This window comes from Hyla sarda, chromosome 1, assembly GCF_029499605.1.
Source record: "Hyla sarda isolate aHylSar1 chromosome 1, aHylSar1.hap1, whole genome shotgun sequence".
NCBI lineage: Eukaryota > Metazoa > Chordata > Amphibia > Anura > Hylidae > Hyla > Hyla sarda.
Genome location: NC_079189.1, coordinates 275,605,231 through 275,632,898, shown reverse-complemented (window position 1 = coordinate 275,632,898; position 27,668 = coordinate 275,605,231). Strand labels below are relative to the sequence as shown.

The 27,668-nt window shown below is 50.8% G+C and overlaps 21 pseudogenes; all 21 read right to left on the bottom strand.

Moving 5' to 3' along the window:
• Positions 1–2,464: 2,464 nt before the first annotated feature.
• On the bottom strand, positions 2,465–2,584 carry LOC130321067 (5S ribosomal RNA; annotated as a pseudogene).
• A 967-nt stretch (positions 2,585–3,551) lies between these two features.
• On the bottom strand, positions 3,552–3,671 carry LOC130351926 (5S ribosomal RNA; annotated as a pseudogene).
• A 266-nt stretch (positions 3,672–3,937) lies between these two features.
• Positions 3,938–4,057, bottom strand: LOC130352726 (5S ribosomal RNA; annotated as a pseudogene).
• Positions 4,058–5,358: 1,301 nt separating this feature from the next.
• Positions 5,359–5,478, bottom strand: LOC130353003 (5S ribosomal RNA; annotated as a pseudogene).
• A 664-nt stretch (positions 5,479–6,142) lies between these two features.
• Positions 6,143–6,262, bottom strand: LOC130352377 (5S ribosomal RNA; annotated as a pseudogene).
• An 878-nt stretch (positions 6,263–7,140) lies between these two features.
• LOC130321055 (5S ribosomal RNA) lies at positions 7,141–7,260 on the bottom strand (annotated as a pseudogene).
• Positions 7,261–7,342: 82 nt separating this feature from the next.
• On the bottom strand, positions 7,343–7,462 carry LOC130351925 (5S ribosomal RNA; annotated as a pseudogene).
• A 1,480-nt stretch (positions 7,463–8,942) lies between these two features.
• On the bottom strand, positions 8,943–9,062 carry LOC130326500 (5S ribosomal RNA; annotated as a pseudogene).
• A 1,460-nt stretch (positions 9,063–10,522) lies between these two features.
• Positions 10,523–10,642, bottom strand: LOC130348493 (5S ribosomal RNA; annotated as a pseudogene).
• Positions 10,643–11,319: 677 nt separating this feature from the next.
• LOC130352551 (5S ribosomal RNA) lies at positions 11,320–11,439 on the bottom strand (annotated as a pseudogene).
• A 1,364-nt stretch (positions 11,440–12,803) lies between these two features.
• Positions 12,804–12,923, bottom strand: LOC130351924 (5S ribosomal RNA; annotated as a pseudogene).
• A 676-nt stretch (positions 12,924–13,599) lies between these two features.
• On the bottom strand, positions 13,600–13,719 carry LOC130332174 (5S ribosomal RNA; annotated as a pseudogene).
• Positions 13,720–14,395: 676 nt separating this feature from the next.
• LOC130347687 (5S ribosomal RNA) lies at positions 14,396–14,515 on the bottom strand (annotated as a pseudogene).
• Positions 14,516–15,796: 1,281 nt separating this feature from the next.
• On the bottom strand, positions 15,797–15,916 carry LOC130332163 (5S ribosomal RNA; annotated as a pseudogene).
• A 1,867-nt stretch (positions 15,917–17,783) lies between these two features.
• LOC130315313 (5S ribosomal RNA) lies at positions 17,784–17,903 on the bottom strand (annotated as a pseudogene).
• Positions 17,904–17,985: 82 nt separating this feature from the next.
• LOC130351923 (5S ribosomal RNA) lies at positions 17,986–18,105 on the bottom strand (annotated as a pseudogene).
• Positions 18,106–20,789: 2,684 nt separating this feature from the next.
• LOC130347729 (5S ribosomal RNA) lies at positions 20,790–20,909 on the bottom strand (annotated as a pseudogene).
• A 959-nt stretch (positions 20,910–21,868) lies between these two features.
• LOC130351922 (5S ribosomal RNA) lies at positions 21,869–21,988 on the bottom strand (annotated as a pseudogene).
• A 1,485-nt stretch (positions 21,989–23,473) lies between these two features.
• LOC130352411 (5S ribosomal RNA) lies at positions 23,474–23,593 on the bottom strand (annotated as a pseudogene).
• Positions 23,594–25,872: 2,279 nt separating this feature from the next.
• On the bottom strand, positions 25,873–25,992 carry LOC130352851 (5S ribosomal RNA; annotated as a pseudogene).
• A 284-nt stretch (positions 25,993–26,276) lies between these two features.
• On the bottom strand, positions 26,277–26,396 carry LOC130329416 (5S ribosomal RNA; annotated as a pseudogene).
• Between the last annotated feature and the right edge of the window lie 1,272 nt (positions 26,397–27,668).

Here is a 27,668-nt window from a genome sequence, read left to right as displayed (position 1 = left end):
TGTGCATTTAAGCATCAAGAAATCCTTTTCGGAATCGGAGAGGAAGGCGGCTACAGAGCAAAATGTCAACAACACCTGGGATTCCCAGCCAGTCTCCCATGCTGGTACTTACCGGGCCCCAAGCTGGGTAGCAGTCTGCAATCTGACGAGAGCAGGCGCGTTCAGCTTAGGATGGCCGTTGACAGCTTCACGCCCTTTATACTGTGCATTTAAGCATCAATAAATCCTTTTCCGAATCGGAGCGGAAGGCAGCAACAGATTAAAATGTCAACTGCACCCGGGATTTCCAGCCAGTCTCCCATGCTGGTACTTACCAGGCCCTAAGCTGGGTAGCAGTCTGCGATCTGACGAGAGCAGGCGCGTTCAGCTTAGGATGGCCGTTGACAGCTTCACACTTTGTATACTGTGCATTTAAGCATCAATAAATCCTTTTCGGAATCGGAACTGAAGGCGGCATAAGAGCAAAATGTCAACGGCAACCGGGATTCCCAGCCAGTCTCCCATGCCAGTACTTACCGGGCCCTAAGCTGGGTAGCAGTCTGCGATGTGACGAGAGCAGGCACGTCCAGCTTAGGATGGCCATTGACAGCTTCATGATTTTTATACTGCGCATTTAAGCATCAATAAATCCTTTTTCGGAATCGGAGCGGAAGGCGGCAACAGAGCAAAATGTCAACTGCACCCGGGATTCCCAGCCAGTCTCCCATGCCGGTACTTACCAGGCCCTAAGCTGGGTAGCAGTCTGCGATCTGACGAGAGCAGGCGCGTTCAGCTTAGGACAGCCATTGACAGCTTAATGGTTTTTATACTGTGCATTTAAGCATCAATAAATCCTTTTCGGAATCGGAGAGGAAGGCAGCAACAGAGCAAAATGTCAATAGCACCTTGGATTGCCTGCCAGTCTCCCATGCCCGTACTTGCCGGGCAGCAGTCTGCGATCTGACAAGAACAGGCACATTCAGCTTAGGATAGCCGTAGACGGCTTCACACCCTGTATACTGTGGATTTAAGCATCAATAAATCCTTTTCGGAATTGGAGCGGAAGGCGGCTACAGAGCAAAATGTCAACAACACCTGGGATTCCCAGCCAGTCTCCCATGCTGGTACCTACCGGGCCCTAAGCTGGGTAGCAGTCTGCGATCTGACGAGAGCAGACGCGTTCAGCTTAGGATGGCCATAGACAGGTTCAAACTTTGTATACTGTGCATTTAAGCATCAATAAATCCTTTTCGGAATCGGAACAGAAGGCGGCAACAGAGCAAAATGTCAACGGCAGCCGGGATTCCCAGCCAGTGTCCCATGCCGGTACTTACCGGGCCCTAAGATCTGTACCAGTCTGCGATCTGACGAGAGCAGGCGCGTTAAGCTTAGGATGGCCGTTGACAGCTTCACACCTTGTATACTGTGGATTTAAGCATCAATAAATTCTTTTCGGAATCGGAGCGGAAGGCAGCAATAGAGCAAAATGTCAATGGCAACCGGTATTCCCAGCCAGTCTCCCATGCCAGTACTTACCGGGCCCTAAGCTGGGTAGCAGTCTGCAATCTGACGAGAGCAGGCACGTTCAGCTTAGGATGGCCATTGACAGCTTCATGCTTTTTATACTGTGCATTTAAGCATCAATAAATCCTTTTCGGATTCGGAACGGAAGGCGGCAACAGAGCAAAATGTCAACTGCACCCGGAATCCCAGCCAGTCTCCCATGCCGGTACTTACTGGGCCCTAAGCTGGGTAGCGGTCTGCGATCTGACGAGAGCAGGCGCGTTCAGCTTAGGATGGCCGTTGACATCTTCATGCTTTGTATATTGTGGATTTAAGCATCAATAAATATTTTTATTAATCGGAGAGGAAGGCGGCAACAGAGCAAAATGTCAATGGCACCTTGTATTGCCAGCCAGTCTTCCATGCCGGTAACTGCTGGGCAGCAGTCTGTGATCTGAGGAGAGCAGGCACGTTCAGGCTTAGGACGGCCGTTGACAGCTTCACACCCTGTGTATTGTGGATTTAAGCATCAATAAATCCTTTTCCGAATCGGAGCGGAAGGCGGCAACAGATTAAAATGTCAACTGCACCCGGGATTCCCAGCCAGTCTCCCATGCTGGTACTTATCAGGCCCTAAGCTGGGTAGAAGTCTGCGATCTGACGAGAGCAGGCGCGTTCAGCTTAGGATGGCCGTTGACAGCTTCACACTTTGTATACTGTGGATTTAAGCATCAATAAATAATTTTCGGAATCGGAGCGTAAGGCGGCAACAGAGCAAAATGTCAACGACACCTGGGATTCCCAGCCAGTCTCCCATGCTGGTACTTACCAGGCCCGAAGCTGGGCAGCAGTCTGCGATCTGACAAGAACAGGCACATTCAGCTTAGGATAGCCGTAGACGGCTTCAAACCCTGTATACTGTGGATTTAAGCATCAATAAATCCTTTTCGGAATCGGAGCGGAAGGCGGCTACAGAGCAAAATGTCAACAACACCTGGGATTCCCAGCCAGTCTCCCATGCTGGTACTTACCGGGCCCTAAGCTGGGTAGCAGTCTGCGATCTGACGAGAGCAGGCGCGTTCAGCTTAGGATGGCCGTTGACAGCTTCACACTTTGTATACTGTGCATTTAAGCATCAATAAATCCTTTTCGGAATCGGAGCAGAAGGCGGCATAAGAGCAAAATGTCAACGGCAACCGGGATTCCCAGCCAGTCTCCCATGCCAGAACTTACCGGGCCCTAAGCTGGGTAGCAGTCTGCGATGTGACGAGAGCAGGCGCGTCCAGCTTAGGATGTCCATTGACAGCTTCATGATTTTTATACTGCGCATTTAAGCATCAATAAATCCTTTTTCGGAATCGGAGCGGAAGGCGGCAACAGAGCAAAATGTCAACTGCACCCGGGATTCCCAGCCAGTCTCTCATGCCGGTACTTACTGGGCCCTAAGCTGGGTAGCAGTCTGCAATCTGACGAGAGCAGGCGCGTTCAGCTTAGGATGGCCGTTGACAGCTTCATGATTTTTATACTGTGCATTTAAGCATCAATAAATCCTTTTCGGAATCGGAACGGAAGGCGGCAACAGAGCAAAATGTCAACGGCAGCCGGGATTCCCAGCCAGTGTCCCATGCCAGTACTTATCAGGCCCTAAGCTGGGTAGCAGTCTACGATCTGACGAGAGCAGGCGCGTTCAGCTTAGGATGGCCATTGACAGCTTCATGATTTTTATACTGTGCATTTAAGCATCAATAAATCCTTTTCGGAATCGGAACGGAAGGCGGCAACAGAGCATAATGTCAACTGCACCCGGGATTCCCAGGTGCATTTAAGCATCAATAAATATTTTTATTAATCGGAGAGGAAGGCGGCAACAAAGCAAAATGTCAACGGCACCTTGGATTGCCAGCTATTCTCCCATGCTGGTAACTGTCGGGCAGCGGTCTGCGATCTGAGGAGAGCAGGCATGTTCAGGCTTAGGATGGCCGTTGACAGCTTCACACCCTGTGTATTGTGGATTTAAGCATCAATAAATCCTTTTCCGAATCGGAGCGGAAGGCGGCAACAGATTAAAGTGTCAACTGCACCCGGGATTCCCAGCCAGTCTCCCATGCTGGTACTTACCAGGCCCTAAGCTGGGTAGCAGTCTGCGATCTGACGAGAGCAGGCGCGTTCAGCTTAGGATGGCCGTTGACAGCTTCACACTTTGTATACTGTGGATTTAAGCATCAATAAATAATTTTCGGAAACAGAGCAAAATGTCAACTGCACCCGGGATTCCCAGCCAGTCTCCCATGCTGGTACTTACCAGGCCCGAAGCTGGGTAGCAGTCTGCGATCTGACGAGAACAGGCGCATTCAGCTTAGGATGGCCGTAGACATCTTCACACCCTGTATACTGTGGATTTAAGCATCAATAAATCCTTTTCGGAATCGGAGCGTAAGGCGGCAACAGAGCAAAAGGTCAACGACTCCCGGGATTCCCAGCCAGTCTCCCATGCTGGTACTTACCAGGCCCTAAGCTGGGTAGCAGTCTGCGATCTGACGAGAGCAGGCACGTTCAGCTTAGGATGGCCGTTGACAGCTTCTTGCCTTTTATACTGTGCATTTAAGCATCAATAAATCCTTTTCGAAATCGGAAACGGAAGGCGGCAACAGAGCAAAATGTCATCGGCAGCCGGGATTCCCAGCCAGTGTCCCATGCCGGTACTTACCGGGCCCTAAGATCTGTACCAGTCTGCGATCTGACAAGAGCAGGCGCGTTAAGCTTAGGATGGCCGTCGACAGCTTCACACCTTGTATACTGTGGATTTAAGCATCAATAAATTATTTTCGGAATCGGAGCGGAAGGCGGCAACAGAGCAAAAGGTCAACGACACTTGGGATTCCCAGCCAGTCTCCCATGCTGGTACTTACCGGGCCCTAAGATCTGTACCAGTCTGCGATCTGACGAGAACAGGCGCATTCAGCTTAGGATGGCCGTTGACAGGTTCACACTTTGTATACTGTGCATTTAAGCATCAATAAATCCTTTTCGGAATCGGAATCGGAACCGGAACGGAAGGCGGCAACAGAGCAAAATGTCAACGGCAGCCGGGATTCCCAGCCAGTGTCCCATGCCGGTACTTACCGGGCCCTAAGATCTGTACCAGTCTGCGATCTGACGAGAGCAGGCGCGTTAAGCTTAGGATGGCCGTTGACAGCTTCACACTTTGTATACTGTGGATTTAAGCATCAATAAATAATTTTCGGAATCGGAGCAGAAACAGAGCAAAATGTCAACTGCACCCGGGATTCCCAGCCAGTCTCCCATGCTGGTACTTACCAGGCCCGAAGCTGGGTAGCAGTCTGCGATCTGACGAGAACAGGCGCATTCAGCTTAGGATGGCCGTAGACATCTTCACACCCTGTATACTGTGGATTTAAGCATCAATAAATCCTTTTCGGAATCGGAGCGTAAGGCGGCAACAGAGCAAAAGGTCAACGACACCTGGGATTCCCAGCCAGTCTCCCATGCTGGTACTTACCGGGCCCTAAGCTGGGTAGCAGTCTGCGATCTGACGAGAGCAGGCACGTTCAGCTTAGGATGCCCGTTGACAGCTTCTTGCCCTTTATACTGTGCATTTAAGCATCAATAAATCCTTTTCGGAATCGGAAACGGAAGGCGGCAACAGAGCAAAATGTCAACGGCAGCCGGGATTCCCAGCCAGTGTCCCATGCCGGTACTTACCGGGCCCAAAGATCTGTACCAGTCTGCGATCTGACAAGAGCAGGCGCGTTAAGCTTAGGATGGCCGTCGACAGCTTCACACCTTGTATACTGTGGATTTAAGCATCAATAAATTCTTTTCGGAATCGGAGCGGAAGGCAGCAATAGAGCAAAATGTCAACGGCACCCGGGATTCCCAGCCAGTCTCCCATGCCAGTACTTACCAGGCCCTAAGCTGGGTAGCAGTCTGCGATCTGACGAGAGCAGGCGCGTTCAGCTTAGGACAGCCATTGACAGCTTCATGCTTTTTATACTGTGCATTTAAGCATCAATAAATCCTTTTCGGAATCGGAGAGGAAGGCAGCAACAGAGCAAAATGTCAATAGCACCTTGGATTGCCAGCCAGTCTCCCATGCCCGTACTTGCCGGGCAGCAGTCTGCGATCTGACAAGAACAGGCACATTCAGCTTAGGATAGCCGTAGACGGCTTCACACCTTGTATACTGTGGATTTAAGCATCAATAAATTATTTTCGGAATCGGAGCGGAAGGCAGCAATAGAGCAAAATGTCAACCGCACCCGGGATTCCCAGCCAGTCTCCCATGCCAGTACTTACCGGGCCCTAAGCTGGGTAGCAGTCTGCGATCTGACAAGAGCAGGCACGTTCAGCTTAGGACAGCCATTGACAGCTTCATGCTTTTTATACTGTGCATTTAAGCATCAATAAATCCTTTTCGGAATCGGAGAGGAAGGCGGCAACAGAGCAAAATGTCAATAGCACCTTGGATTGCCAGCCAGTCTCCCATGCCCGTACTTGCCGGGCAGCAGTCTGCGATCTGACAAGAACAGGCACATTCAGCTTAGGATAGCCGTAGACGGCTTCACACCCTGTATACTGTGGATTTAAGCATCAATAAATCCTTTTCGGAATCGGAGCGGAAGGCGGCTACAGAGCAAAATGTCAACAACACCTGGGATTCCCAGCCAGTCTCCCATGCTGGTACCTACCGGGCCCTAAGCTGGGTAGCAGTCTGCGATCTGACGAGAGCAGGCGCGTTCAGCTTAGGATGGCCGTTGACAGCTTCACGCCCATTATACTGTGCATTTAAGCATCAATAAATCCTTTTCCGAATCGGAGCGGAAGGCAGCAACAGATTAAAATGTCAACTGCACCCGGGATTCCCAGCCAGTCTCCCATGCTGGTACTTACCAGGCCCTAAGCTGGGTATCAGTCTGCGATCTGACGAGAGCAGGCGCATTCAGCTTAGGATGGCCGTTGACACGTTCACACTTTGTATACTGTGCATTTAAGCATCAATAAATCCTTTTCGGAATCGGAACGGAAGGCGGCAACAGAGCAAAATGTCAACGGCAGCCGGGATTCCCAGCCAGTGTCCCATGCCGGTACTTACCGGGCCCTAAGATCTGTACCAGTCTGCGATCTGACGAGAGCAGGCGCGTTAAGCTTAGGATGGCCGTTGACAGCTTCACACCTTGTATACTATGGATTTAAGCATCAATAAATTCTTTTCGGAATCGGAGCGGAAGGCAGCAATAGAGCAAAATGTCAATGGCAACCGGTATTCCCAGCCAGTCTCCCATGCCAGTACTTACCGGGCCCTAAGCTGGGTAGCAGTCTGCAATCTGACGAGAGCAGGCGCGTTCAGCTTAGGATGGCCATTGACAGCTTCATGCTTTTTATACTGTGCATTTAAGCATCAATAAATCCTTTTCGGAATCGGAGAGGAAGGCGGTAACAGAGCAAAATTTCAATAGCACCTTGGATTGCCAGCCAGTCTCCCATGCCCGTACTTGCCGGGCAGCAGTCTGCGATCTGACAAGAACAGGCACATTCAGCTTAGGATAGCCGTAGACGGCTTCACACCCTGTATACTGTGGATTTAAGCATCAATAAATCCTTTTCGGAATCGGAGCGGAAGGCGGCTACAGAGCAAAATGTCAACAACACCTGGGATTCCCAGCCAGTCTCCCATGCTGGTACTTACCGGGCCCTAAGCTGGGTAGCAGTCTGCGATCTGACGAGAGCAGGCGCGTTCAGCTTAGGATGGCCGTTGACAGCTTCACGCCCTTTATACTGTGCATTTAAGCATCAATAAATCCTTTTCCGAATCGGAGCGGAAGGCAGCAACAGATTAAAATGTCAACTGCACCCGGGATTCCCAGCCAGTCTCCCATGCTGGTACTTACCAGGCCCTAAGCTGGGTAGCAGTCTGCGATCTGACGAGAGCAGGCGCGTTCAGCTTAGGATGGCCGTTGACAGCTTCACACTTTGTATACTGTGCATTTAAGCATCAATAAATCCTTTTCGGAATCGGAACTGAAGGCGGCATAAGAGCAAAATGTCAACAGGGATTCCCAGCCAGTCTCCCATGCCAGTACTTACCGGGCCCTAAGCTTCTTAGCAGTCTGCGATGTGACAAGAGCAGGCGTGTTCAGCTTAGGATGTCCATTGACAGCTTCGTGATTTTTATACTGCGCATTTAAGCATCAATAAATCCTTTTTCGGAATCGGAGCGGAAGGCGGCAACAGAGCAAAATGTCAACTGCATCCGGGATTCCCAGCCAGTCTCCCATGCCGGTACTTACTGGGCCCTAAGCTGGGTAGCAGTCTGCAATCTGACGAGAGCAGGCGCGTTCAGCTTAGGATGGCCGTTGACAGTTTCTTGCCCTTTATACTGTGCATTTAGGCATCAATAAATCCTTTTCGGAATCGGAACGGAAGGCGGCAACAGAGCAAAATGTCAACGGCAGCCGAGATTCCCAGCCAGTGTCCCATGCCAGTACTTACCAGGCCCTAAGCTGGGTAGCAGTCTGCGATCTGACGAGAGCAGGCGCGTTCAGCTTAGGACGGCCATTGACAGCTTCATGATTTTTATACTGTGCATTTAAGCATCAATAAATCCTTTTCGGAATCGGAACGGAAGGCGGCAACAGAGCAAAATGTCAACTGCACCCGGGATTCCCAGCCAGTCTCCCATGCCGGTACTTACCAGGCCCTAAGCTGGATAGCAGTCTGCGATCTGACGAGTGCAGGCACGTTCAGCTTAGGATGGCCGTTGCCAGCTTCTCGCCCTTTATACTGTGCATTTAAGCATCAATAAATCCTTTTCGGTATCGGAAACGGAAGGCGGCAACAGAGCAAAATGTCATCGGCAGCCGGGATTCCCAGCCAGTGTCCCATGTCGGTACTTACCGGGCCCTAAGATCTGTACCAGTCTGCGATCTGACAAGAGCAGGCGCGTTAAGCTTAGGATGGCCGTCGACAGCTTCACACCTTGTATACTGTGGATTTAAGCATCAATAAATTATTTTCGGAATCGGAGCGGAAGGCAGCAATAGAGCAAAATGTCAACCGCACCCGGGAATCCCAGCCAGTCTCCCATGCCAGTACTTACCGGGCCCTAAGCAGGGTAGCAGTCTGCGATCTGACGAGAGCAGGCACGTTCAGCTTAGGACAGCCATTGACAGCTTCATGCTTTTTATACTGTGCATTTAAGCATCAATAAATCCTTTTCGGAATCGGAGAGGAAGGCGGCAACAGAGCAAAATGTCAATAGCACCTTGGATTGCCAGCCAGTCTCCCATGCCCGTACTTGCCGGGCAGCAGTCTGCGATCTGACAAGAACAGGCATATTCAGCTTAGGATAGCCGTAGACGGCTTCACATCCTGTATACTGTGGATTTAAGCATCAATAAATCCTTTTCGGAATCGGAGCGGAAGGCGGCTACAGAGCAAAATGTCAACAACACCTGGGATTCCCAGCCAGTCTCCTATGCTGGTACCTACCGGGCCCTAAGCTGGGTAGCAGTCTGCGATCTGACGAGAGCAGGCGCGTTCAGCTTAGAATGGCCGTTGACAGCTTCACGCCCTTTATACTGTGCATTTAAGCATCAATAAATCCTTTTCCGAATCGGAGCGGAAGGCGGCAACAGATTAAAATGTCAACTGCACCCGGGATTCCCAGCCAGTCTCCCATGCTGGTACTTACCAGGCCCTAAGCTGGGTATCAGTCTGCGATCTGACGAGAGCAGGCGCATTCAGCTTAGGATGGCCGTTGACAGGTTCACACTTTGTATACTGTGCATTTAAGCATCAATAAATCCTTTTCGGAATCGGAACGGAAGGCGGCAACAGAGCAAAATGTCAACGGCAGCCGGGATTCCCAGCCAGTGTCCCATGCCGGTACTTACCGGGCCCTAAGATCTGACGAGAGCAGGCGCGTTAAGCTTAGGATGGCCGTTGACAGCTTCACACCTTGTATACTGTGGATTTAAGCATCAATAAATTCTTTTCGGAATCGGAGCGGAAGGCAGCAATAGAGCAAAATGTCAATGGCAACCGGTATTCCCAGCCAGTCTCCCATGCCAGTACTTACCGGGCCCTAAGCTGGGTAGCAGTCTGCAATCTGACGAGAGCAGGCGCGTTCAGCTTAGGATGGCCATTGACAGCTTCATGCTTTTTATACTGTGCATTTAAGCATCAATAAATCCTTTTCGGAATCGGAACGGAAGGCGGCAACAGAGCAAAATGTCAACTGCACCCGGATTCCCAGCCAGTCTCCCATGCCGGTACTTACTGGGCCCTAAGCTGGGTAGCGGTCTGCGATCTGACGAGAGCAGGCGCGTTCAGCTTAGGATGGCCGTTGACATCTTCACGCCTTGTATATTGTGGATTTAAGCATCAATAAATATTTTTGTTAATCGGAGAGGAAGGCGGCAACAGAGCAAAATGTCAATGGCACCTTGTATTGCCAGCCAGTCTCCCATGCCGGTAACTGCCGGGCAGCAGTCTGTGATCTGAGGAGAGCAGGCACGTTCAGGCTTAGGATGGCCGTTGACAGCTTCACACCCTGTGTGTTGTGGATTTAAGCATCAATAAATCCTTTTCCGAATCGGAGCGGAAGGCGGCAACAGATTAAAATGTCAACTGCACCCGGGATTCCCAGCCAGTCTCCCATGCTGGTACTTACCAGGCCCTAAGCTGGGTAGAAGTCTGCGATCTGACGAGAGCAGGCGCGTTCAGCTTAGGATGGCCGTTGACAGCTTCACACTTTGTATACTGTGGATTTAAGCATCAATAAATAATTTTCGGACTCGTAGCAGAAACAGAGCAAAATGTCAACTCCACCCGGGATTCCCAGCCAGTCTCCCATGCTGGTACTTACCAGGCCTGAAGCTGGGTAGCAGTCTGCGATCTGACGAGAACAGGCGCATTCAGCTTAGGATGGCCGTAGACATCTTCACACCCTGTATACTGTGGATTTAAGCATCAATAAATCCTTTTCGGAATCGGAGCGTAAGGCGGCAACAGAGCAAAATGTCAACGACACCTGGGATTCCCAGCCAGTCTCCCATGCTGGTACTTTCCGAGCCCTAAGCTGGGTAGCAGTCTGCGATCGGATGAGAGCAGGCACGTTCAGCTTAGGATGGCCGTTGACAGCTTCTTGCCCTTTATACTGTGCATTTAAGCATCAATAAATCCTTTTCGGAATCGGAAACGGAAGGCGGCAACAGAGCAAAATGTCAACGGCAGCCGGGATTCCGAGCCAGTGTCCCATGCCGGTACTTACCGGGCCCTAAGATCTGTACCAGTCTGCGATCTGACAAGAGCAGGCGCGTTAAGCTTAGGATGGCCGTCGACAGCTTCACACCTTGTATACTGTGGATTTAAGCATCAATAAATTCTTTTCGGAATCGGAGCGGAAAGCAGCAATAGAGCAAAATGTCAACGGCACCCAGGATTCCCAGCCAGTCTCCCATGCTGGTACTTACCGGGTCCTAAGCTGGGTAGCAGTCTGCGATCTGACGAGAGCAGGCGCGTTCAGCTTAGGATGGCCATTGACAGCTTCATGCTTTTTATACTGTGCATTTAAGCATCAATAAATCCTTTTCGGAATCGGAGAGGAAGGCGGCAACAGAGCAAAATGTCAATAGCACCTTGGATTGCCAGCCAGTCTCCCATGCCCGTACTTGCCGGGCAGCAGTCTGCGATCTGACAAGAACAGGCACATTCAGCTTAGGATAGCCGTAGACGGCTTCACACCCTGTATACTGTGGATTTAAGCATCAATAAATCCTTTTCGGAATCGGAGCGGAAGGCGGCTACAGAGCAAAATGTCAACAACACCTGGGATTCCCAGCCAGTCTCCCATGCTAGTACTTACCGGGCCCTAAGCTGGGTAGCAGTCTGCGAACTGACGAGAGCAGGCGCGTTCAGCTTAGGATGGCCGTTGACAGCTTCACGCCCTTTATACTGTGCATTTAAGCATCAATAAATCCTTTTCCGAATCGGAGCGGAAGGCAGCAACAAATTAAAATGTCAACTGCACCCGGGATTCCCAGCCAGTCTCCCATGCTGGTACTTACCAGGCCCTAAGCTGGGTAGCAGTCTGCGATCTGACGAGAGCAGGCGCGTTCAGCTTCGGATGGCCGTTGACAGCTTCACACTTTGTATACTGTGCATTTAAGCATCAATAAATCCTTTTCGGAATCGGAACTGAAGGCGGCATAAGAGCAAAATGTCAACGGCAACCGGGATTCCCAGCCAGTCTCCCATGCCAGTACTTACCGGGCCCTAAACTGGGTAGCAGTCTGCGATGTGACGAGAGCAGGCGCGTTCAGCTTAGGATGGCCATTGACAGCTTCATGATTTTTATACTGCGCATTTAAGCATCAATAAATCCTTTTTCGGAATCGGAGCGGAAGGCGGCAACAGAGCAAAATGTCAACTGCACCCGGGATTCCCAGCCAGTCTCCCATGCCGGTACTTAATGGGCCCTAGGCTGGGTAGCAGTCTGCGATCTTACGAGAGCAGGCGCGTTCAGCTTAGGATGGCCATTGACAGCTTCATGCTTTTTATACTGTGCATTTAAGCATCAATAAATCCTTTTCGGAATCGGAACGGAAGGCGGCAACAGAGCATAATGTCAACTGCACCCGGGATTCCCAGGTGCATTTAAGCATCAATAAATATTTTTATTAATCGGAGAGGAAGGCGGCAACAAAGCAAAATGTCAACGGCACCTTGGATTGCCAGCCAGTCTCCCATGCCGGTAACTGCCGGGCAGCGGTCTGCGATCTGAGGAGAGCAGGCACGTTCAGGCTTAGGATGGCTGTTGACAGCTTCACACCCTGTGTATTGTGGATTTAAGCATCAATAAATCCTTTTCCGAATCGGAGCGGAAGGCGGCAACAGATTAAAATGTCAACTGCACCCGGGATTCCCAGCCAGTCTCCCATGCTGGTACTTACAGGGCCCTAAGCTGGGTAGAAGTCTGCGATCTGACGAGAGCAGGCGCGTTCAGCTTAGGATGGCCGTTGACAGCTTCACACTTTGTATACTGTGGATTTAAGTATCAATAAATAATTTTCAGACTCGTAGCAGAAACAGAGCAAAATGTCAACTCCACCCGGGATTCCCAGCCAGTCTCCCATGCTGGTACTTACCGGGCCCTAAGCTGGGTAGCAGTCTGCAATCTGACGAGAGCAGGCGCGTTCAGCTTAGGATGGCCGTTGACAGCTGCACGCCCTTTATACTGTGCATTTAAGCATCAATAAATCCTTTTCCGAATCGGAGCGGAAGGCAGCAACAGATTAAAATGTCAACTGCACCCGGGATTCCCAGCCAGTCTCCCATGCTGGTACTTACCAGGCCCTAAGCTGGGTAGCAGTCTGCGATCTGACGAGAGCAGGCGCGTTCAGCTTAGGATGGCCGTTGACAGCTTCATGCTTTTTATACTGTGCATTTAAGCATCAATAAATCCTTTTCGGAATCGGAACGGAAGGCGGCAACAGGGCATAATGTCAACTGCACCCGGGATTCCCAGCCAGTCTCCCATGCCGGTACTTACTGGGCCCTAAGCTGGGTAGCAGTCTGCGATCTGACGAGAGCAGGCGCGTTCAGCTTAGGATGGCCGTTGACATCTTCACGCCTTGTATACTGTGGATTTAAGCATCAATAAATATTTTTATTAATCGGAGAGGAAGGCGGCAACAAAGCAAAATTTTAACGGCACCTTGGATTGCCAGCCAGTCTCCCATGCCGGTAACTGCCGGGCAGCAGTCTGCGATCTGAGGAGAAGCAGGCACGTTCAGGCTTAGGATGGCCGTTGACAGCTTCACACCCTGTGTATTGTGGATTTAAGCATCAATAAATCCTTTTCCGAATCGGAGAGGAAGGCGGCAACAGATTAAAGTGTCAACTGCACCCGGGATTCCCAGACAGTCTCCCATGCTGGTACTTACCAGGCCCTAAGCTGGGTAATAGTCTGCGATCTGACAAGAACAGGCGCATTCAGCTTAGGATGGCCGTAGACATCTTCACACCCTGTATACTGTGGATTTAAGCATCAATAAATCGTAAGCGTAAGGAGCGTAAGGCGGCAACAGAGCGAAAGGTCAACTGCACCTGGGATTCCCAGCCAGTCTCCCATGCTGGTACTTACCGGGCCCTAAGCTGGGTAGCAGTCTGCGTTCTGACGAGAGCAGGCACGTTCAGCTTAGGATGGCCGTTGACAGCTTCTCGCCCTTTATACTGTGCATTTAAGCATCAATAAATCCTTTTCGGAATCGGAAACGGAAGGCGGCAACAGAGCAAAATGTCAACGGCAGCCGGGATTCCCAGCCAGTGTCCCATGCCGGTACTTACCGGCCCAAAGATCTGTACCAGTCTGCGATCTGATAAGAGCAGGCGCGTTAAGCTTAGGATGGCCGTCGACAGCTTCACACCTTGTATACTGTGGATTTAAGCATCAATAAATTATTTTCGGAATCGGAGCGGAAGGCAGCAATAGAGCAAAATGTCAACCGCACCCGGGATTCCCAGCCAGTCTCCCATGCCAGTACTTACCGGGCCCTAAGCTGGGTAGCAGTCTGCGATCTGACGAGAGCAGGCACGTTCAGCTTAGGACAGCCATTGACAGCTTCATGCTTTTTATACTGTGCATTTAAGCATCAATAAATCCTTTTCGGAATCGGAGAGGAAGGCGGCAACAGAGCAAAATGTCAATAGCACCTTGGATTGCCAGCCAGTCTCCCATGCCCGTACTTGCCGGGCAGCAGTCTGCGATCTGACAAGAACAGGCATATTCAGCTTAGGATAGCCGTAGACGGCTTCACATCCTGTATACTGTGGATTTAAGCATCAATAAATCCTTTTCGGAATCGGAGCGGAAGGCGGCTACAGAGCAAAATGTCAACAACACCTGGGATTCCCAGACGGTCTCCTATGCTGGTACCTACCGGGCCCTAAGCTGGGTAGCAGTCTGCGATCTGACGAGAGCAGGCGCGTTCAGCTTAGGATGGCCGTTGACAGCTTCACGCCCTTTATACTGTGCATTTAAGCATCAATAAATCCTTTTCCGAATCGGAGCGGAAGGCGGCAACAGATTAAAATGTCAACTGCACCCGGGATTCCCAGCCAGTCTCCCATGCTGGTACTTACCAGGCCCTAAGCTGGGTATCAGTCTGCGATCTGACGAGAGCAGGCGCATTCAGCTTAGGATGGCCGTTGACAGGTTCACACTTTGTATACTGTGCATTTAAGCATCAATAAATCCTTTTCGGAATCGGAACGGAAGGCGGCAACAGAGCAAAATGTCAACGGCAGCCGGGATTCCCAGCCAGTGTCCCATGCCGGTACTTACCGGGCCCTAAGATCTGTACCAGTCTGCGATCTGACGAGAGCAGGCGCGTTAAGCTTAGGATGGCCGTTGACAGCTTCACACCTTGTATACTGTGGATTTAAGCATCAATAAATTCTTTTCGGAATCGGAGCGGAAGGCAGCAATAGAGCAAAATGTCAATGGCAACCGGTATTCCCAGCCAGTCTCCCATGCCAGTACTTACCGGGCCCTAAGCTGGGTAGCAGTCTGCAATCTGACGAGAGCAGGCGCGTTCAGCTTAGGATGGCCATTGACAGCTTCATGCTTTTTATACTGTGCATTTAAGCATCAATAAATCCTTTTCGGAATCGGAACGGAAGGCGGCAACAGAGCAAAATGTCAACTGCACCCGGATTCCCAGCCAGTCTCCCATGCCGGTACTTACTGGGCCCTAAGCTGGGTAGCGGTCTGCGATCTGACGAGAGCAGGCGCGTTCAGCTTAGGATGGCCGTTGACATCTTCACGCCTTGTATATTGTGGATTTAAGCATCAATAAATATTTTTGTTAATCGGAGAGGAAGGCGGCAACAGAGCAAAATGTCAATGGCACCTTGTATTGCCAGCCAGTCTCCCATGCCGGTAACTGCCGGGCAGCAGTCTGCGATCTGAGGAGAAGCAGGCACGTTCAGGCTTAGGATGGCCGTTGACAGCTTCACACCCTGTGTATTGTGGATTTAAGCATCAATAAATCCTTTTCCGAATCGGAGCGGAAGGCGGCAACAGATTAAAGTGTCAACTGCACCCGGGATTCCCAGACAGTCTCCCATGCTGGTACTTACCAGGCCCTAAGCTGGGTAATAGTCTGCGATCTGACAAGAACAGGCGCATTCAGCTTAGGATGGCCGTAGACATCTTCACACCCTGTATACTGTGGATTTAAGCATCAATAAATCGTAAGCGTAAGGAGCGTAAGGCGGCAACAGAGCAAAAGGTCAACTGCACCTGGGATTCCCAGCCAGTCTCCCATGCTGGTACTTACCGGGCCCTAAGCTGGGTAGCAGTCTGCGTTCTGACGAGAGCAGGCACGTTCAGCTTAGGATGGCCGTTGACAGCATCTCGCCCTTTATACTGTGCATTTAAGCATCAATAAATCCTTTTCGGAATCGGAACGGAAGGCGGCAACAGAGCAAAATGTCAACGGCAGCCGGGATTCCCAGCCAGTGTCCCATGCCGGTACTTACCGGCCCAAAGATCTGTACCAGTCTGCGATCTGATAAGAGCAGGCGCGTTAAGCTTAGGATGGCCGTCGACAGCTTCACACCTTGTATACTGTGGATTTAAGCATCAATAAATTATTTTCGGAATCGGAGCGGAAGGCAGCAATAGAGCAAAATGTCAACCGCACCCGGGATTCCCAGCCAGTCTCCCATGCCAGTACTTACCGGGCCCTAAGCTGGGTAACAGTCTGCGATCGGACGAGTGCAGGCGCGTTCAGCTTAGGATGGCCATTGACAGCTTCGTGCTTTTTATACTGTGCATTTAAGCATCAATAAATCCTTTTCGGAATCGGAGAGGAAGGCGGCAACAGAGCAAAATGTCAATAGCACCTTGGATTGCCAGCCAGTCTCCCATGCCCGTACTTGCCGGGCAGCAGTCTGCGATCTGACAAGAACAGGCACATTCAGCTTAGGATAGCCGTAGACGGCTTCACACCCTGTATACTGTGGATTTAAGCACCAATAAATCCTTTTTGGAATCGGAGCGGAAGGCGGCTACAGAGCAAAATGTCAACAACACCTGGGATTCCCAGCCAGTCTCCCATGCTGGTACTTACCGGGACTAAGCTGGATAGCAGTATGCGATCTGACGTGAGCAGGCGCGTTCAGCTTAGGATGGCTGTTGACAGCTTCATGCCCTTTATACTGTGCATTTAAGCATCAATAAATAATTTTCCGAATCGGAGCGGAAGGCGGCAACAGAGCAAAATGTCAACTGCACCCGGGATTCCCAGCCAGTGTCCCATGCCGGTACCTACCGGGCCCTGAGATCTGTACCAGTCTGCGATCTGACGAGAGCAGGCGCGTTAAGCTTAGGATGGCCGTTGACAGCTTCACACTTTGTATACTGTGGATTTAAGCATCAATAAATCATTTTCGGAATCGGAGCAGAAACAGAGCAAAATGTCAACTGCACCCGGGATTCCCAGCCAGTCTCCCATGCTGGTACTTACCAGGCCCGAAGCTGGGAAGCAGTCTGCGATCTGACGAGAACAGGCGCATTCAGCTTAGGATGGCCGTAGACATCTTCACACCCTGTATACTGTAGATTTAAGCATCAATAAATCCTTTTCGGAATCGGAGCGTAAGGCGGCAACAGAGCAAAATGTCAACGGCAGCCGGGATTCCCAGCCAGTGTCCCATGCCGGTACTTACCGGGACCTAAGATCTGTACTAGTCTGCGATCTGACGAGAGCAGGCGCGTTAAGCTTAGGATGGCCGTCGACAGCTTCACACCTTGTATACTGTGGATTTAAGCATCAATAAATTCTTTTCGGAATCGGAGCGGAGGGCAGCAATAGAGCAAAATGTCAACGGCACCTGGGATTCCCAGCCAGTCTCCCATGCCAGTACTTACCGCGCCCTAAGCTGGGTAGCAGTCTGCGATCTGACGAGAGCAGGCGCGTTCAGCTTAGGATGGCCATTGACAGCTTCATGCTTTTTATACTGTGCATTTAAGCATCAATAAATCCTTTTCGGAATCGGAGAGGAAGGCGGCAACAGAGCAAAATGTCAATAGCACCTTGGATTGCCAGCCAGTCTCCCATGCCCGTACTTGCCGGGCAGCAGTCTGCGATCTGACAAGAACAGGCACATTCAGCTTAGGATAGCCGTAGACGGCTTCACACCCTGTATACTGTGGATTTAAGCATCAATAAATCCTTTTCGGAATCAGAGCGGAAGGCGGCTACAGAGCAAAATGTCAACAACACCTGGGATTCCCAGCCAGTCTCCCATGCTAGTACTTACCGGGCCCTAAGCTGGGTAGCAGTCTGCGATCTGACGAGAGCAGGCGCGTTCAGCTTAGGATGGCCGTTGACAGCTTCACGCCCTTTATACTGTGCATTTAAGCATCAATAAATCCTTTTCCGAATCGGAGCGGAAGGCAGCAACAGATTAAAATGTCAACTGCACCCGGGATTCCCAGCCAGTCTCCCATGCTGGTACTTACCAGGCCCTAAGCTGGGTAGCAGTCTGCGATCTGACGAGAGCAGGCGCGTTCAGCTTAGGATGGCCGTTGACAGCTTCACACTTTGTATACTGTGCATTTAAGCATCAATAAATCCTTTTCGGAATCGGAACTGAAGGCGGCATAAGAGCAAAATGTCAACCGGGATTCCCAGCCAGTCTCCCATGCCGGTACTTACTGGGCCCTAAGCTGGGTAGCAGTATGCAATCTGACGAGAGCAGGCGCGTTCAGCTTAGGATGGCCGTTGACAGCTTCTCGCCCTTTATACTGTGCATTTAGGCATCAATAAATCCTTTTCGGAATCGGAACGGAAGGCGGCAACAGAGCAAAATGTCAACGGCAGCCGAGATTCCCAGCCAGTGTCCCATGCCAGTACTTACCAGGCCCTAAGCTGGGTAGCAGTCTGCGATCTGACGAGAGCAGGCGCGTTCAGCTTAGGATGGCCATTGACAGCTTCATGATTTTTATACTGTGCATTTAAGCATCAATAAATTCTTTTCGGAATCGGAACGGAAGGCGGCAACAGAGCAAAATGTCAACGACACCCGGGATTCCCAGCCAGTCTCCCCTGCTGGTACTTACCAGGCCCTAAGCTGGATAGCAGTCTGCGATCTGACGAGTGCAGGCACGTTCAGCTTAGGATGGCCGTTGACAGCTTCTCGCCCTTTATACTGTGCATTTAAGCATCAATAAATCCTTTTCGGAATCGGAAACGGAAGGCGGCAACAGAGCAAAATGTCATCGGCAGCCGGGATTCCCAGCCAGTGTCCCATGTCGGTACTTACCGGGCCCTAAGATCTGTACCAGTCTGCGATCTGACAAGAGCAGGCGCGTTAAGCTTAGGATGGCCGTCGACAGCTTCACACCTTGTATACTGTGGATTTAAGCATCAATAAATTATTTTCGGAATCGGAGCGGAAGGCAGCAATAGAGCAAAATGTCAACCGCACCCGGGATTCCCAGCCAGTCTCCCATGCCAGTACTTACCGGGCCCTAAGCTGGGTAGCAGTCTGCGATCTGACGAGAGCAGGCACGTTCAGCTTAGGACAGCCATTGACAGCTTTATGCTTTTTATACTGTGCATTTAAGCATCAATAAATCCTTTTCGGAATCGGAGAGGAAGGCGGCAACAGAGCAAAATGTCAATAGCACCTTGGATTGCCAGCCAGTCTCCCATGCCCGTACTTGCCGGGCAGCAGTCTGCGATCTGACAAGAACAGGCATATTCAGCTTAGGATAGCCGTAGACGGCTTCACATCCTGTATACTGTGGATTTAAGCATCAATAAATCCTTTTCGGAATCGGAGCGGAAGGCGGCTACAGAGCAAAATGTCAACAACACCTGGGATTCCCAGCCAGTCTCAAATGCTGGTACCTACCGGGCCCTAAGCTGGGTAGCAGTCTGCGATCTGACGAGAGCAGGCGCGTTCAGCTTAGGATGGCCATTGACAGCTTCACGCCCTTTATACTGTGCATTTAAGCATCAATAAATCCTTTTCCGAATCGGAGCGTAAGGCGGCAACAGATTAAAATGTCAACTGCACCCGGGATTCCCAGCCAGTCTCCCATGCTGGTACTTACCAGGCCCTAAGCTGGGTATCAGTCTGCGATCTGACGAGAGCAGGCGCATTCAGCTTAGGATGGCCGTTGACAGGTTCACACTTTGTATACTGTGCATTTAAGCATCAAAAAATCCTTTTCGGAATCGGAACGGAAGGCGGCAACAGAGCAAAATGTCAACGGCAGCCGGGATTCCCAGCCAGTGTCCCATGCCGGTACTTACCGGGCCCTAAGATCTGTACCAGTCTGCGATCTGACGAGAGCAGGCGCGTTAAGCTTAGGATGGCCGTTGACAGCTTCACACCTTGTATACTGTGGATTTAAGCATCAATAAATTCTTTTCGGAATCGGAGCTGAAGGCAGCAATAGAGCAAAATGTCAATGGCAACCGGTATTCCCAGCCAGTCTCCCATGCCAGTACTTACCGGGCCCTAAGCTGGGTAGCAGTCTGCAATCTGACGAGAGCAGGCACGTTCAGCTTAGGATGGCCATTGACAGCTTCATGCTTTTTATACTGTGCATTTAAGCATCAATAAATCCTTTTCGGAATCGGAACGGAAGGCGGCAACAGAGCAAAATGTCAACTGCACCCGGATTCCCAGCCAGTCTCCCATGCCGGTACTTACTGGGCCCTAAGCTGGGTAGCGGTCTGCGATCTGACGAGAGCAGGCGCGTTCAGCTTAGGATGGCCGTTGACATCTTCACGCCTTGTATATTGTGGATTTAAGCATCAATAAATATTTTTATTAATCGGAGAGGAAGGCGGCAACAGAGCAAAATGTCAATGGCACCTTGTATTGCCAGCCAGTCTCCCATGCCGGTAACTGCCGGGCAGCAGTCTGTGATCTGACAAGAACAGGCACATTCAGCTTAGGATAGCCGTAGACGGCTTCACACCCTGTATATTGTGGATTTAAGCATCAATAAATCCTTTTCGGAATCGGAGCAAAATGTCTACAGAGCTACAGAGCAAAATGTCAACAACACCTGAGATTCTCAGCCAGTCTCCCATGCTGGTACTTACCGGGCCCTAAGCTGGGTAAAAGTCTGCGATCTGACAAGAACAGGCACATTCAGCTTAGGATAGCCGTAGACGGCTTCACACCCTGTATACTGTGGATTTAAGCATCAATAAATCCTTTTCCAAATCGGAGCAGAAGGCGGCTACAGAGCAAAATGTCAACAACACCTGGGATTCCCAGCCAGTCTCCCATGCTGGTACTTACCGGGCCCTAAGCTGGGTAGCAGTCTGCGATCTGACGAGAGCAGGCGCGTTCAGCTTAGAAAGGCCGTTGACAGCTTCACACTTTGTATACTGTGGATTTAAGCATCAATAAATAATTTTCGGAATCGGAGCAGAAACAGAGCAAAATGTCAACTGCACCCGGGATTCCCAGCCAGTCTCCCATGCTGGTACTTAACGGGCCCTAAGCTGGGTAGCAGTCTGCGATCTGACGAGGGCAGGCGCGTTCAGCTTAGGATGGCCGTTGACAGCTTCTCGCCCTTTATACTGTGCATTTAGGCATCAATAAATCCTTTTCGGAATCGGAACGGAAGGCGGCAACAGAGCAAAATGTCAACTGCACCCGGGATTCCCAGCCAGTCTCCCATGCCGGTACTTAATGGGCCCTAGGCTGGGTAGCAGTCTGCGATCTGACGAGAGTAGGCGCGTTCAGCTTAGGATGGCCATTGACAGCTTCATGCTTTTTATACTGTGCATTTAAGCATCAATAAATCCTTTTCGGAATCGGAACGGAAGGCGGCAACAGAGCATAATGTCAACTGCACCTGGGATTCCCAGGTGCATTTAAGCATCAATAAATATTTTTATTAATCGGAGAGGAAGGCGGCAACAAAGCAAAGTGTCAACGGCACCTTGGATTGCCAGCCAGTCTCCCATGCCGGTAACTGCCGGGCAGCGGTCTGCGATCTGAGGAGAGCAGGCACGTTCAGGCTTAGGATGGCCGTTGACAGCTTCACACCCTGTGTATTGTGGATTTAAGCATCAATAAATCCTTTTCCGAATCGGAGCGGAAGGCGGCAACAGATTAAAATGTCAACTGCACCCGGGATTCCCAGCCAGTCTCCCATGCTGGTACTTACCAGGCCCAAAGCTGGGTAGCAGTCTGCAATCTGACGAGAGCAGGCGCGTTCAGCTTAGGATGGCCGTTGACAGCTTCACGCCCTTTATACTGTGCATTTAAGCATCAATAAATCCTTTTCCGAATCGGAGCGGAAGGCAGCAACAGATTAAAATGTCAACTGCACCCGGGATTCCCAGCCAGTCTCCCATGCTGGTACTTACCAGGCCCTAAGCTGGGTAGCAGTCTGCGATCTGACGAGAGCAGGCGCGTTCAGCTTAGGATGGCCGTTGACAGCTTCACACTTTGTATACTGTGCATTTAAGCATCAATAAATCCTTTTCGGAATCGGAACTGAAGGCGGCATAAGAGCAAAATGTCAACGGCAACCGGGATTCCCAGCCAGTCTCCCATGCCAGTACTTACCGGGCCCTAAGCTGGGTAGCAGTCTGCGATGTGACGAGAGCAGGCGCGTCCAGCTTAGGATGGCCATTGACAGCTTCATGATTTTTATACTGCGCATTTAAGCATCAATAAATCCTTTTTCGGAATCGGAGCGGAAGGCGGCAACAGAGCAAAATGTCAACTGCACCCGGGATTCCCAGCCAGTCTCCCATGCCGGTACTTACTGAGCCCTAAGCTGGGTAGCAGTCTCCAATCTGACGAGAGCAGGCGCGTTCAGCTTAGGATGGCCGTTGACAGCTTCTCGCCCTTTATACTGTGCATTTAGGCATCAATAAATCCTTTTCGGAATCGAAACGGAAGGCGGCAACAGAGCAAAATGTCAACGGAAGCCGGGATTCCCAGCCAGTGTCCCATGCCAGTACTTACCAGGCCCTAAGCAGGGTAGCAGTCTGCGATCTGACGAGAGCAGGCGCGTTCAGCTTAGGATGGCCATTGACAGCTTCATGATTTTTATACTGTGCATTTAAGCATCAATAAATCCTTTTCGGAATCGGAACGGAAGGCGGCAACAGAGCAAAATGTCAACTACACCCGGGATTCCCAGCCAGTCTCCCATGCCGGTACTTAATGGGCCCTAGGCTGGGTAGCAGTCTGCGATCTGACGAGAGCAGGCGCGTTCAGCTTAGGATGGCCATTGACAGCTTCATGCTTTTTATACTGTGCATTTAAGCATCAATAAATCCTTTTCGGAATCGGAACGGAAGGCGGCAACAGGGCATAATGTCAACTGCACCCGGGATTCCCAGCCAGTCTCCCATGCCGGTACTTACTGGGCCCTAAGCTGGGTAGCAGTCTGCGATCTGACGAGAGCAGGCGCGTTCAGCTTAGGATGGCCGTTGACATCTTCACGCCTTGTATACTGTGGATTTAAGCATCAATAAATATTTTTATTAATCGGAGAGGAAGGCGGCAACAAAGCAAAATGTCAACGGCACCTTGGATTGCCAGCCAGTCTCCCATGCCGGTAACTGCCGGGCAGCAGTCTGCGATCTGAGGAGAAGCAGGCACGTTCAGGCTTAGGATGGCCGTTGACAGCTTCACACCCTGTGTATTGTGGATTTAAGCATCAATAAATCCTTTTCCGAATCGGAGCGGAAGGCGGCAACAGATTAAAGTGTCAACTGCACCCGGGATTCCCAGACAGTCTCCCATGCTGGTACTTACCAGGCCCTAAGCTGGGTAATAGTCTGCGATCTGACAAGAACAGGCGCATTCAGCTTAGGATGGCCGTAGACATCTTCACACCCTGTATACTGTGGATTTAAGCATCAATAAATCGTAAGCGTAAGGAGCGTAAGGCAGCAACAGAGCAAAAGGTCAACTGCACCTGGGATTCCCAGCCAGTCTCCCATGCTGGTACTTACCGGGCCCTAAGCTGGGTAGCAGTCTGCGATCTGACGAGAGCAGGCACGTTCAGCTTAGGATGGCCGTTGACAGCTTCTCGCCCTTTATACTGTGCATTTAAGCATCAATAAATCCTTTTCGGAATCGGAAACGGAAGGCGGCAACAGAGCAAAATGTCAACGGCAGCCGGGATTCCCAGCCAGTGTCCCATGCCGGTACTTACCGGCCCAAAGATCTGTACCAGTCTGCGATCTGACAAGAGCAGGCGCGTTAAGCTTAGGATGGCCGTCGACAGCTTCACACCTTGTATACTGTGGATTTAAGCATCAATAAATTCTTTTCGGAATCGGAGCGGAAGGCAGCAATAGAGCAAAATGTCAACGGCACCCGGGATTCCCAGCCAGTCTCCCATGCCAGTACTTACCAGGCCCTAAGCTGGGTAGCAGTCTGCGATCTGACGAGAGCAGGCGCGTTCAGCTTAGGACAGCCATTGCCAGCTTCATGCTTTTTATACTGTGCATTTAAGCATCAATAAATCCTTTTCCGAATCGGAGCGGAAGGCGGCAACAGATTAAAATGTCAACTGCACCCGGGATTCCCAGCCAGTCTCCCATGCTGGTACTTACCAGGCCCTAAGCTGGGTATCAGTCTGCGATCTGACGAGAGCAGGCGCATTCAGCTTAGGATGGCCGTTGACAGGTTCACATTTTGTATACTGTGCATTTAAGCATCAATAAATCCTATTCGGAATCGGAACGGAAGGCGGCAACAGAGCAAAATGTCAACGGCAGCCGGGATTCCCAGCCAGTGTCCCATGCCGGTACTTACCGGGCCCTAAGATCTGTACCAGTCTGCGATCTGACGAGAGCAGGCGCGTTAAGCTTAGGATGGCCGTTGACAGCTTCACACCTTGTATACTGTGGATTTAAGCATCAATAAATTATTTTCGGAATCGGAGCGGAAGGCAGCAATAGAGCAAAATGTCAATGGCAACCGATATTCCCAGCCAGTCTCCCATGCCAGTACTTACCGGGCCCTAAGCTGGGTAGCAGTCTGCAATCTGACGAGAGCAGGTGCGTTCAGCTTAGGATGGCCATTGACAGCTTCATTCTTTTTATACTGTGCATTTAAGCATCAATAAATCCTTTTCGGAATCGGAACGGAAGGCGGCAACAGAGCAAAATGTCAACTGCACCCAGATTCCCAGCCAGTCTCCCATGCCGGTACTTACTGGGCCCTAAGCTGGGTAGCGGTCTGCGATCTGACGAGAGCAGGCGCGTTCAGCTTAGGATGGCCGTTGACATCTTCATGCTTTGTATATTGTGGATTTAAGCATCAATAAATATTTTTATTAATCGGAGAGGAAGGCGGCAACAGAGCAAAATGTCAATGGCACCTTGTATTGCCAGCCAGTCTCCCATGCCGGTAACTGCCGGGCAGCAGTCTGTGATCTGAGGAGAGCAGGCACGTTCAGGTTTAGGATGGCCATTGACAGCTTCACACCCTGTGTACTGTGGATTTAAGCATCAATAAATCCTTTTCCGAATCAGAGCGGAAGGCGGCAACAGATTAAAATGTCAACTGCACCCGGGATTCCCAGCCAGTCTCCCATGCTGGTACTTACCAGGCCCTAAGCTGGGTAGAAGTCTGCGATCTGACGAGAGCAGGCGCGTTCAGCTTAGGATGGCCGTTGACAGCTTCACACTTTGTGTACTGTGGATTTAAGCATCAATAAATAATTTTCGGAATCGGAGCAGAAACAGAGCAAAATGTCAACTGCACCCGGGATTCCCAGCCAGTCTCCCATGCTGGTACTTACCAGGCCCGAAGCTGGGAAGCAGTCTGCGATCTGACGAGAGCAGGCGAGTTCAGCTTAGGATGGCCATTGAAAGCTTCTTGCTTTTTATACTGTGCATTTAAGCATCAATAAATCCTTTTCGGAATCGGAGAGGAAGGCGGCAACAGAGCAAAATGTCAATAGCACCTTGGATTGCCAGCCAGTCTACCATGCCCGTACTTGCCGGGCAGCAGTCTGCGATCTGACAAGAACAGGCACATTCAGCTTAGGATAGCCGTAGACGGCTTCACACCCTGTATATTGTGGATTTAAGCATCAATAAATCCTTTTCGGAATCGGAGCAAAATGTCTACAGAGCTACAGAGCAAAATGTCAACAACACCTGAGATTCCCAGCCAGTCTCCCATGCTGGTACTTACCGGGCCCTAAGCTGGGTAAAAGTCTGCGATCTGACAAGAACAGGCACATTCAGCTTAGGATAGCCGTAGACGGCTTCACACCTTGTATACTGTGGATTTAAGCATCAATAAATCCTTTTCCAAATCGGAGCGGAAGGCGGCTACAGAGCAAAATGTCAACAACACCTGGGATTCCCAGCCAGTCTCCCATGCTGGTACTTACCAGGCCCTAAGCTGGGTAGCAGTCTGCGATCTGACGAGGGCAGGCGCGTTCAGCTTAGGATGGCCGTTGACAGCTTCACGCCCTTTATACTGTGCATTTAAGCATCAATAAATCCTTTTCCGAATCGGAGCGGAAGGCGGCAACAGATTAAAGTGTCAACTGCACCCGGGATTCCCAGCCAGTTTCCAATGCTGGTACCTACCAGGCCCTAAGCTGGGAAGCAGTCTGCGATCTGACGAGAGCAGGCGCGTTCAGCTTAGGCTGGCCGTTGACAGCTTCTCGCCCTTTATACTGTGCATTTAGGTATCAATAAATCCTTTTCGGAATCGGAACGGAAGGCGGCAACAGAGCAAAATGTCAACGGCAGCCGGGATTCCCAGCCAGTCTCCCATGCCAGTACTTACCGGGCCCTAAGCTGGGTAGCAGTCTGCGATCTGACGAGAGCAGGCGCGTTCAGCTTAGGATGGCCGTTGACATCTTCATGCCTTGTATACTGTGGATTTAAGCATCAATAAATATTTTTTTTAATCGGAGAGGAAGGCTGCAACAGATCAAAATGTCAATAGCACCTTGGATTGCCAGCCAGTCTCCCATGCCCGTATTTGCCGGGCAGCAGTCTGCGATCTGACAAGAACAGGCGCATTCAGCTTAGGATAGCCGTAGACGGTTTCACACCCTGTATATTGTGGATTTAAGCATCAATAAATCCTTTTCGGAATCGGAGCAAAATGTCTACAGAGCTACAGAGCAAAATGTCAACAACACCTGAGATTCCCAGCCAGTCTGCCATGCTGGTACTTACCGGGCCCTAAGCTGGGTAGCAGTCTGCGATCTGACGAGAGCAGGCGCGTTCAGCTTAGGATGGCCGTTAACAGCTTCATGCCCTTTATACTGTGCATTTTAGCATCAATAAATCCTTTTCCGAATCGGAGCGGAAGGCGGCAACAGATTAAAATGTCAACTGCACCCGGGATTCCCAGCCAGTCTCCCATGCTGGTTCTTACCAGGCCCTAAGCTGGGTAGCAGTCTGCGATCTGCCGAGAGCAGGCGCGTTCAGCTTAGGATGGCCGTTGACAGCTTCACATTTTGTATACTGTGCATTTAAGCATCAATAAATCCTTTTCGGAATCGGAACGGAAGGCGGCAACAGAGCAAAATGTCAACGGCAGCCGGGATTCCCAGCCAGTCTCCCATGCTGGTACTTACCGGGCCCTAAGCTGGGTAGCAGTCTGTGATCGGACGAGAGGAGGTGCATACAGCTAAGGATGGCTGTTGACAGCTTCTCGCCCTTTATACTGTGCATTTAAGCATCAATAAATCCTTTTCGGAACCGGAACGGAACGGAAGGCGGCAACAGAGCAAAATGTCAACGGCAGCCGGGATTCCCAGCCAGTGTCCCATGCCGGTACTTACCGGGCCCTAAGATCTGTACCAGTCTGCGATCTGACGAGAACAGGCGCATTCAGCTTAGGATGGCCGTAGACATCTTCACACCCTGTATACTGTGGATTTAAGCATCAATAAATCCTTTTCGGAATCGGAGCGTAAGGCGGCAACAGAGCAAAATGTCAACGGCAGCCGGGATTCCCAGCCAGTGTCCCATGCCGGTACTTACCGGGCCCTAAGATCTGTACCAGTCTGCGATCTGACGAGAGCAGGCGCGTTAAGCTTAGGATGGCCGTCGACAGCTTCACACCTTGTATACTGTGGATTTAAGCATCAATAAATTCTTTTCGGAATCGAAGCG